Genomic DNA, 11,167 nt, shown 5'->3' with positions numbered 1-11,167 from the left:
AAAACTAGACGATGATTTCTTATATAATATTGCTCGAGATATATCTACGTATGTATATATATGTAGCTATTCTATCGCGAGACATAGTTTTGTTCCGCGATATTCGACAAGCTACCGTAGAAATGGATCCCGCCCCGACATAGCATGTCGACCGGTGCACGACCGATTTCGCCCGCTTCCCTAACTAGCGCTTTTTCCATCTCACGAATTGTTCGCGGACGTTGGATGCAAGAGGGATGCAGCAAAACAGCGGAAACAGGGGAGGAAGAGAGAGACACCGGGACATATATGTGGAGGTACGGGGTGAGACGGAAAACCAGGCCGTTTTTCAAGCCGCTTAACAACCGCCGCCGGGGTATACCAGTGCCGTCACACCCATCCCCTTGTCTGCTGCTGCATCAAGTTGCAACGTTGCACGACGGGCGCATTGGCGTCCCTTGTTTCGAGCGTGTCCGACGTTCGCATGTCCGCGGGACAGCTAATAAACGCCAATCATCCGAAAGATTGCCTCTGTTCATACCGATTGCACCGTTCATGCCGTAGCAGCCAGGCAGGCATCAGCTTTTTCCTCAGAGACATCTGCACCTGCAATCTCCTATCAATTACGTCGGATTTCGTTGAGCGACAAGCGGATTCGTTCGTGTCTCAAAAACTCATCGGCAGGGAAGAATCCGCGCGAATTGTTGTTCAGAAAAGCATTGCTCTATCGCGAAAGATATTTAAAGATTATTTACACACACAGGAAATATTTATTTATTTTTTCTTTTTTTTTTTTTTCCTCCCTCATATTTATTGCGTGAAATAGGAAGGGACACTCGACATTTTCCTTAACAACTCCCTACCAGATTCTACTCCCGGTACGAAAACTCTAACGCATTATTAGCTTTACTTTGAAAAATCAACATCCGCTCGTTGGTTATCAGAAGGTTGAAAGGAGAAATGTCTCGCGCGGTCGTAACACTGTGTAATTTCCTAAAATAACAAGCTCGCCCCTTGGAAGAAGAGAACGTTTAATATCAAATGTGAAGTTGCTGGCGATAGGTCATGCCAAAACCGAGAATAACTCGAAATTGAATAGTTACAACGAAATGTCCATGAATGCTTCATAGCAGACAAATATCAAAAAGCTGGAAGCATTTAGATTCGAGCTTTCGATAGCGAAAAATTGATTTCTCCAACGTCAAATTTGAAAGCGATTATTAATTATCAATTTTTCGATTAAAAAGTGCTGCACGTTAATTGCGACTATAAAATATTAATCTAACATTATATCGGTTTACCGTTCATTGTCAGTGACATTAATATATATCCTGTGCATTAATTTGTCCTCGTGTATTCAGTAATTAAACAAACAACATACATTCATTTTTTTGGAGCACCTCTACACGTCCATGAGATAATTTCATCTCTCTAAAATCGCAAACACACGATATGTGAAATTTAACTTAAATAAGATCTATGATCGTGAGTAAATTTCTATACAGGATTAAAGAAAGCTTTTCAAACATAAGAAATTTGAAATTTGCTTGTTACATGAAAAATTGAAATTCTCGTGTTAATACAAATTATACGTTATATTACAAAAATGAAGATCGTTTAATCGAAAATGCATTATTATCATGTGAATATCAAGTAGATTAAATGAATATGAAAAAAATAACGTGGTGTCGCTCGTAGTATAACGGAGAAATGACTTGGAATACGCTGTTATACGAAACTATTCCGCTGAATTTCTTCGTTACGTAAATACGTGTTTTTATCCTGCCATAGAAATTTACAAAGGCACTCCGCTTTTTATATATTAAAGAATAATAACGTTTCAAATCTCATCTATACCATAGCCCGCGGACAGACTCAACAGTTTATATGATTGAGTCTTACATGCTACAATAACTTCTAAAAAGGTATAATAATTTATTCTCAGCGCCTTCTTTTACTATATTTTTTTCATATATATCTGGAATTAAAATTTGAAAGCAACATATGTCCTTATTTTGATCTTGTACTTATTTATATCTTTATTGGTAGATCGTATATATTTAATTTCAAAAAGAGCTTTGTAAAAAAATAAGCCATTCTCATATAAAAAAGCGAAGAGACTATAGGAAGGATAGTGAAATTAATTCCGCAGTGAGTTTTCGACTAGAAAAAAAATCTCACGCACAAGACACCTCACAATAAAGCGGAAATAGAAAATATCTACGATCGTTCTCGAGCCGTGTGTGTTAGCAGTGCGCCGCCCTAGTTTTCCGCTGTTGTCACAAAGGAGCGTTTAATAAAGTGTGCAGATGCGGCTTCCCGGAGTTTTCAAATAGCGTCGCGTGCCTGTCGCTTTGAAAAAGCAGCTCAACTACAGCGTCTACGATCGCTCGTGCATACATATCGTCCCAAAGTAAAAATAAAAAGTCACCTCATCCAATCTTTATCTAAAGAAAAATAAAATGGCATTTAAGATACTCATAAGAGCATGATTTTATCGGAAAAGTGTGTTGATCTCGCCTCGGATTATATCGATGCGTATTAGTTAAGCCGTTTATCGTAGAACGCTTTAAAATTTTTGAATTTCGAAACGATGCAAAGTCTGTTAACGTTCTTATCGTGAGAACGCGGAAGCATAGCCTTGCGAGCAAAAGTCGGGGCAACCGATTCTCTTGAGTTCGAAGCGCGAGAAAGGCTTGGAGCAGCCTATCTTTGCGCGAAGGGTTAAATAAAGCGAAAGAATCCGGATCCCTTTGAAGGTAACGCGGTAATTCCCCGGTGGTTTAGACAAACGCGATCCCCCGCAGTCGTATCGATCGCACTCGGAGGAGAGAGAAGCTGCGCTTTTTATTATCGCACTGCGTCACCAAAGGCGATAGCGCGACGGGGCTTAACTTCGCGCCGTCTCTCTCCGAATACCGTCCACAATGGCACGGTAAATCGTAAATAACCGCGGAATAATTCCGCTGGCAGCCCATTTGTAACGGTAAATTAGCAGACTACCGCCGCTGTAACGCCATGGCGCTTTCGCTTCGTCTCGCGAAACCAAAGAGGCGAAAACACCTCGCGGTGGTGTAATTAGCGAATTAGCGAGGACATTACGTCGCAATTGCGCGTCGGTTTACCCTTCAACTGCTGCATAGCTACTGCCGGAATTACGAAATTGTGTGTTTCGGTGTTTCGAGAGTAGGAGGAAAGGAAGAAAAAATCCTCCAGCACGTCGGGCTATGAGCAGCTATACAGAGGTGGTATGGACAATTACTCCATTCCGCTGCTGCGCTCTCTCAGCTTCATTTCGGCCACACTTGGTATTTCGCTGCATTTCGTGATGAAAGATAGAATAGCAGCAGATTCTCGCTCTCTCTATTTCTATTTTTAGCTTTTGTACATGTTGTTATATTTAATTTTTAACGTGCGAATTGCCTCTTCTCTATCTACCTATCTACCTACCTATCTATCTATCTATCTATCTATCTATCTATCTATCTATCTATCTATCTATCTATCTATTTCTTTTTCATGCGGTGTAATTTCCGTATGCAAGAAGGAAGAGAAGAAAGATTGATATAAAAAGACAAAAAAAATCTTTAACACGTTATTTTATGGTAATATTTCATTTGAATTTGAAAATAGGAGTTAGCATTTAATATGATATATGTATTTTAATAATTGGAAATTATATTAAAATTATATTGAAAAGAGTAAATTTTCTCTGTTAAAATGAAAACAATTTGTGCTTTATTCACATATAAATTTTTTTTTTCTATTTGCGATTTTGAATCTATAGATGAATCGACGATAAAATTAATAAAATTCTTTTGAATTTGTTTTTTATCCAGCTTATGTAAATATCAGTATATTCAGCGTATTCAAATATCACATGAAGAGAAAATATTTAGTTTTTAATACATACTGCGTAAGGAACGCATAAATTATGACCTGTCAGAAGCGCGTGTATTTCGAAATTGCGTTGCGTCTGCGAATAGGCGAATGCAGCACTTGAAATGTCAACTGTTCCTTTTTGTTCGCGAGAATAATGGCGGCAGATGCAAACGCGAATGTTTGCCATCGTTAATATTGAATTATTCTCAGTTAGGTTATCATAAAAATAACTCCCTGAAATTAGCATACGATCGAGATAGTATGCAAATTTAATGTAAATATGTAAAAATTTATTATGAATTAAGAAAAATATAAAATGAAATCTCATCGAATAATAATTAACTTCACTATTATCTCCGTACAAAAATAAAGACGCGATGATTGTCGTATTTCGAGGAAAATGTATCGATCCGAGCATCAATCGCGAATATCTGACAACTGTATCGGAAGGAAAGTTCTCTCAATTTCCTCGCATATCTCTGCGCGTACAATCGTATCAGTCTTAAAAACTTGCGGACGACGAAGAGACGTCGCAAGTTATCGACCTTGCTCGAGGAGATATCGGAGACAGCTGAACCATATATTAATTCTGCGCGTCGCTCGAGGTCGTTCTTCGCGTGAGATGCCAGGAGTTAAAAGCCGCTCTCTCGTCCTCCTCCGTACACGGATTCAATCCAGAAGCCCCTCGAGCTTACAAAACAACCACACTGCGCACAGCTTGCCAAACTTACATCGATGTGCATGCGCGATGGAGCACACAGGGACCGTTCGTAGTGACGTATATAAGCCCGGCCATGACTCGCCCTATGTGTATACGATCGAGATGTACATAGCGGATGCGGGAGTATTGCAAAAGGGATGTCTACATGCGCACTCCGTAAGTAACTCGGTTTATCTTTAGCCGAGGGATCAGCGTCCGTTGACGAGTTTTACGATCGCATCGAGAGACCGACCGCGCGTCGCATTCTCCGGGCAAACATCTCTTTTCACTTTCTCAAGAGAGATTTACAGAAACGAGAAGCAGCGTGTGCCGGTGAAACGGCCGTTGCGTTTACGTTCGTACTCAGAAAGTCGTCAGATAACGCGATGCGGGAAATGTTGCGGTAAAATTTGCGAAAACCATGCTCACCTGGATTAGAACATTGTTGTCATTTTGGCATTATTTGAAAGCTGTAATACAATTTCAAAAATGTTTACTCTTGCGCGCCATTTTTGGAAGAAATCGCTTAAGTATTATAAAATAAATTTTATTAAACTTATAACATATGGAAGAATTAATATGATGCATAATATTCTAATAAAATATTTTTACAGTAAAACTGCTATTTACAATGAAAACAATATATTCATACTGGAAATATGATAGCATCGATTTTACGTCAATCTTGTCGATAATATTAGTAAAAAGCGCGTAAACGATGACGCGTAATAAATGACATTTATTGCTATTTCTCCCAAGGGATATTTGGTTGAGTGGAGGAGCGAATAATGCGTGACAAATTGTATTATTTTCGCGGCCACCGGCTACATCAAGATGTCGTGCTGGATATTACGATATTTGCATTTCTCCGTGCGCTCAAAGCGCCGCCGCGCATTATCTTCTTAATGAATGCCAAATGCTGTGTTATATCACAGTGTTTCCCTTGCAAACGGTCGAGACGGTCGGACTCGGTGACGAGGCGCAGTAATGACAATTGTACCACGAGCGAATACACTTGACACCTAAATGACGCTAGGCGCGAATTATCTCGGAATGAACGCGTTATTTCGCCGTAGCGAGTCATAAATAATAACACTGTCAGCGCTGAAGAGCACCTGCTAATGACACGGTTTTTGTTTCCTGCACAAGCGGACGCAAAAATCAATAGACTATGACGAAGATAAAGCGACAAAAGATCTCGCATTATTTTTTTATAACACTTTTTTAATTCAATAGACATTGATATAAATATATTTATACAATATAATTCTTATACATTGATATAAATATATTTTATTACAATATAGTTCTTTCCTTATAGAAATTGAAAAGATATGCATTATGTTGAAGTGTTTGGAAGCGAGTAAGCAAATCAAGCGAGGGACAAGAGAATTGTTAAAAATCGTGAAAATTATATGATTATGTGAAAAACTTTAAGATTCAAGTGTCGAATGCGCGCGAAAAATAGAGGGTTGATTGAGCGATGTAAAAGATAGAGGGCGGACAGAGATATTTCATTAATAAAGCTTTGTGCGCGTCGTGTTACTCTATTTATCTCGAAAACAGAGTTCATGCTGTCCGCTCGTAACAACGTGACATGCTAGTGTCAATTGCATCGTCGACATGAGCATCATGCAGCCTAGCAATTAACTCCGCACTGACTCACATGGACTGTTTAGAATCCGTGTACTTGGAAATTCGGAGCTCTATATACTTTAAGCGGCCCTTAACCGTGAATGAGACGTTCGTTACTGGCGATATATAAAAACCGCTTTGTTTCGACAACAAAAAAAGAAAAGAAGCGAAAAAAGAAATATATATTCCTAAAATATTATATATTAAATTTTCATTTATCAGTCCGGTTAATAGTATTTTAACATTTGATTCGCATAAAAGGAAGTTTCGAGTGCTGTTAGATCGAGTTAATTTGATCTCATTGCTTGAAATGTTTCTTTGATTAAAATTCTGTATCAGCCTCTCGAGTTTCCTGAATGCCTTAGAATCTTTAAATATAATTGGATATTCGAAATTACCGCACAGTGTATTTATTTCATAAAGATATATATATATATACTAACGTTTTTTTTTACACTTCGCCGATTTATCTAGAAATTGTATTCGCATCAAAGTCAATTCGCCACGTTTTGTAAATGCTATAAAATCAATCAAAGAACAGGAATGACGTAAATAAAACACTGAAGCACTTTCTAGTAATTTAAGAATCGTTATAAAAAATTTCAAAAGCATAAATATTTATTGAATAGATATCATAAAATATATATCACACACATCACGATAGATATTATACATTTATAAAAAATGATGATTATATATGAATTATATTATTGAACAATGTATTGCGGTCTGTTAGATTTTGTTTCACTATCACAATTATCGTCTGCATCTATTGATTGCATATCTGTTTTTTCGTATTTTCGGTATCAAAAGAAAGATCAAGTATTTTACGGAAAATGTCATATGTTGTGATATATATACCATCAGAGATTTCTATCTTAATTCTCCATCATATGTCATATTACATTAACCCGCTTTGATGAAAAAAAAATAACTCTCTTCAAAAATATTAATCGCATATATCGCGTTCTGAAATTTTTTAAAAAACAACAGTTTTAAATAAAAAGCATTTATTTATTTGTACATTATAACGATTCACGACTTGTGACACGCATACCCGTTACTTTTTTCCATAAATGTCACAAGATCCGAAACACGTCTAAGATATTTCTTTCCGTGAGGATTCTCTCGAGACAGGTCATAGATTGTGCGTGTGTGTGTGTGTGTGTGTGTGTGTGTTTGTGTATATATATATAAAAGACGTTTATTTATTCGTTTCCGATATAAAAACAGCACCGGAACTGAAGTTTATCAATTGCGATGGTATGTCTCTTTAAGACGCCACTTTCAAAGCGACAATTAATCTCCTTCGAGAAACAGATGGGCGGTGCAAAATTTTTTACTGAAATGCAAAACGATGACAGTGAGTTTTTTTTCAGCAAAGCGGAATGGAATATCAACCTCTTTTAATCGTAGATGTGAAATTTAAATGATTTATTGCGAATGATAGAAGGGCATAAAAACTCCTTTTACGATCCGAGCGTCGCAACAGGCATGCAGAAATCGAATCCGGTTGCAAATTCGCTGCAATTAGCTGCAAAATTAAATTGAGACGATGAAAGTAGACGCTACTGCTCGGATTTGCATCGCGTCAGTCCAACGAGCATCGTAGAGCTTGTTCGTTACCTACGCATTTTGCGTCTGCAGACGTTGACGCAAAACGACAGAAGAACCTAAACTTCGTCGTCTCAAGAGAAGATGGAAAGAGCTGGATGCGCTTGTCACATTTCGTTCTACTTGCCTGCCGTAATTCGTCCGTTTCCACTTTGTACCTGATGCTCGGCACTATGTGCCTTTAAGTCTCTTTCCTCAGCCTGTAGCCTGTTCCTGAATGACGTAATTCCTGCAACATCGTCAATCCGCTTTATTGGACGATATAAAAACCAAGCGACCACTCACGAGAAGAAGGATGAAGTCCTTTTAAAACATCGTCGCGAAGAATGCTTGATGTGAGTGCGACTCAATAGTCGCAAATTTTGTCAAGATTATGTCTGCCGTAATTCGTCCGTTTCTACTTTGCGTCGTGTCTTCGCGTTCGAGCTTTCCAAGCTTAATGAGCTACATAATTCTCGCAACGTCATTAGTCTAATAAAATATAAAACGCCAACTGTATAAAAACAGCAAATCATTTTTAAAACATTATGATATAACCTGCGGTTGGCAACAGTCGGGAGTAAAAATATTGAATACGAATATTATCATTACTAAGAAATATTGACGAACGACATTATTTGCCGAGTTATTTTTCGCCAATTGCCATAGCATTATATATACGATTATTATGCTCGCAATATGACACGTATAAGTCTATTCGGCATTCGTGTGTGTGTACACAATATCATATAAATTTGACAAAATTGGATTATGATATATGTGTATGTGTGTGTGTGTGTGTGTGTATGTGTTGATTTTGCTATAGACACATTTATATTATTTATTTCATACCACGTGCAATTATTTACATATATATATATATATATATATACACATATTTCTTTCTAGTCAATATAGTATTGATAAATTTCAGTCTTTTTACTGTTTACAAATCATACTTGTTATGCTATTGCGATGTAATGCAAATTTATGCAAAAGCGGATTTGCTTACGGTCAAGTGTTTGGGATGGTTTTATGGACATCGAAATTCTCATTCATATAACAGAACTATCGTCCTTCTTACATTATGCATGCGCGCTTTATGCATACTACTAACAGGATAAGTTAATAGTTTGTATTACTTGTTTGATACAATTCGCTTTCTTCTGCCGTGTAATTCGCATTACCTCGTTGAAACTCCACTTTGTCGTCTCGCGAGAACAATGAAGTAATTTATATGAATCCCTAAAAGCACAAAGTGAATTGCATACAACGCCTCGGGAGGGATTTATTCGTCTCTAGCGGCGTAAAATCGACGATAATGTTTCAAAAAGCTCGCAACATTCAACATTACTGAGTTAATTACACAATAATTCGTTGAAATATCTCTTGCAAGAAGGAAAAAAAAATCTTTGATAGGTAATATAGTACACTTAAAATAAAAAAAGAAGTAGAAATCTATAATTCCATAAATTATTTTCAAAAATTGACAAACGCACACAACAAAACTTTTTCAAATATGTATAATTTATATTGCTGTAAATTATATTTTATTCTAACTAAGGGAGACTTTTTTCCGAATTATATTTTGCTTCTACTGATGATACAGCGATAATAAAGAAATGTGACGATGGTTTTTCTGATGGATACTTATCTTTATAGACGCGCGCCAGTGCATCGCGCGACGGTGACCATTTACTGACGGCTTAGGGAATATTAAACGGAACAAAAGAACAAGCATTTAGCATAGAGGAATGCGTGACCTTTCCGACCTCGCTTTACCGATGCGAAACCCATGAAGCTGAAAATCCTCGGGTATCCCGCACTTCGCTGCATACGGTTTCGCGCATCTATTCTTCGTCCGCTTTGCGGCTTGACGCCGTCGCCACAATATACGCGTATCCGGCGTTATAATAAACGGATGACGAGCAGCATCCCGCATATCTGATCCTGCGGCTACATTGCACGGAAATTTATGCACTATAAGACGCACACGCTAAATTTGACGTACCGCATACATTAATTCGTAAAAAAAACCAAAAATCTTATGTTTAATATGCGTCCAAATATAATTAAATATTGCCAATTAAATGTCGCAAAAACATCTGTACATTTCACGATTGTTTTCCAAAATTAACGTAAAAGCGAGACTCTTGTTTTATTGACGTGATGTATTTATGATGTTTATAATTATGTTTACATATCGTTATTTTTTTAGAATCATAATGAAAAATATATATAATTTTATTTATTTTTTAACAGCACATTTTGATAGACTGTTAAAATAATTGTACGCGAAATATTTTTAAAATAACATTTTGGGAAAAAACAACGATGTTGGCAAATGTCTAACAAATAAGTTATGTTAAAGCGGGTACTCTCTTTGGGGCTACCCTCTTATTCCATAGCTCAGCATATTGCAAATTTCTTGACAACGGTAAAGCTTTGCGAGTATTCTGCCTTAACAACGCACCGTTTCACGCATTTATCCTTCCTGTATTCTGCGGCACAACAGGAAACGGTTGTAAACGATGTATCCGGGGTTATAACAAACAGTTGATGGACCTCCATCGCTCGTAATGTACAGCTAAATTGCGTGCGCTCATTTAACCCTACGTATTATGTAAATTCACGGTTTTGCAACCAATTTCTCTAGCACGTTTCGCCAACCTTTTCTCCTCGCAAAAGCAAATATTAATCTCTCACAAATTAATATTTAATCACTTGAAAATATACCAAAGACATTGTAAGAGGGAGCGTACAAAGTACAGTAGATTTGTTTTTCTCCATAAAAATTTGATTAGGAGCGCTTTTTAATATGATATTAACATGGACTGTTCCTGCATCATCTGATATTAATTAAAGTATACTAAGTTTTGTTTTCTTTTTGAATTTCTCTCGCCAAAATTCATCGAAAGATTTAATGGTTCGCTTATTTATATCTGAATGATTGTTAATGATTGTACATTCATTGTGATGTAATTATAGAATGCCGTAAGGGTTTTGCAAAAGGATTTTACATATTTGTTCTCTTCCCTTTTGTATTTTCGCATTGTATTTTTAATTAATACGAATAAAACGTGTGGAATAAAGTATTATAAAATAATTTATGAATATTAATTACATTTTATAAAATTAATATCAAATATAAACCTTATAATTGAACATTGATTTTATATGAAAACGACTCTAAAGTCTTTTGGAATATTTGTTGAAAAATAAGCGAACGAGAACATTATCAAGATCGCGCAAAGAGAAACCCCGTCGGCGTTCATGGCTCCCAGCACAAAGGCGCATTATCCCGCCGAAAGAAATCCTCATAACGAATGTCACGGTCCGCGGGCCCCGCGATTCTGCCCTTTGTGCTCGGAAAAATCC

The 11,167-nt window shown here is 37.0% G+C and overlaps 1 protein-coding gene across 5 annotated transcripts in view; it reads left to right on the top strand.

Moving 5' to 3' along the window:
• The window catches only part of LOC115241073 (hemicentin-1), a 268,711-nt gene that overhangs the window by 241,946 nt on the left and 15,598 nt on the right, over nt 1–11,167 (top strand). The gene's annotated exons all lie outside the window — the stretch shown is intronic.

Source organism: Formica exsecta, unplaced genomic scaffold, assembly GCF_003651465.1.
Source record: "Formica exsecta isolate Colony F162 unplaced genomic scaffold, ASM365146v1 scaffold465, whole genome shotgun sequence".
Lineage (NCBI taxonomy): Eukaryota > Metazoa > Arthropoda > Insecta > Hymenoptera > Formicidae > Formica > Formica exsecta.
Note: the sequence above shows the minus strand (reverse complement) of the source record. Positions and strands in the feature narration are given on the sequence as shown.